The 362-nt window shown below is 63.0% G+C and overlaps 1 protein-coding gene across 1 annotated transcript in view; it reads left to right on the top strand.

Annotated features, from left to right (window-relative positions):
- The window catches only part of WNT7A (Wnt family member 7A), a 32701-nt gene that overhangs the window by 518 nt on the left and 31821 nt on the right, over window positions 1–362 (top strand). The window lies entirely within an intron of this gene.

Here is a 362-nt window from a genome sequence, read left to right as displayed (position 1 = left end):
AAAAACGCTATCAGCAGAACAATTCCAGCACCACACCCCTGTTATTCATTTTAGGTAACCTCCCCTGTTTAGAAATATTTTAAGTGGATAATAAAATAGCCACCACATCCGCGCAAATTCCCGCAACGAGGAGCGGCGATATTCCTCTCGGCCGCCCCGTGCGCGTCCCGTGGGGCCGGGGCATCCCGCGGACACGCGGCGCTCCCCGCCTCTGCCGCGCCGCCGGGGCTGTCCCTATCGCTGTCATCAGCGGAACCGACGGACGGAGTGGGAAAGGCGCTCCAGGTGCACGGACGGGGCGCGCGGTTGACGAAAGGCACCGTTTCTCGCCCTCTGCGGGCGGAGGGCGGCCGCCGCTCGGT

Source organism: Meleagris gallopavo, chromosome 14, assembly GCF_000146605.3.
Source record: "Meleagris gallopavo isolate NT-WF06-2002-E0010 breed Aviagen turkey brand Nicholas breeding stock chromosome 14, Turkey_5.1, whole genome shotgun sequence".
NCBI lineage: Eukaryota > Metazoa > Chordata > Aves > Galliformes > Phasianidae > Meleagris > Meleagris gallopavo.
The sequence above is the reverse complement of the archived record's forward strand: the minus strand, read 5'-3'. Positions and strand labels throughout refer to the sequence as shown.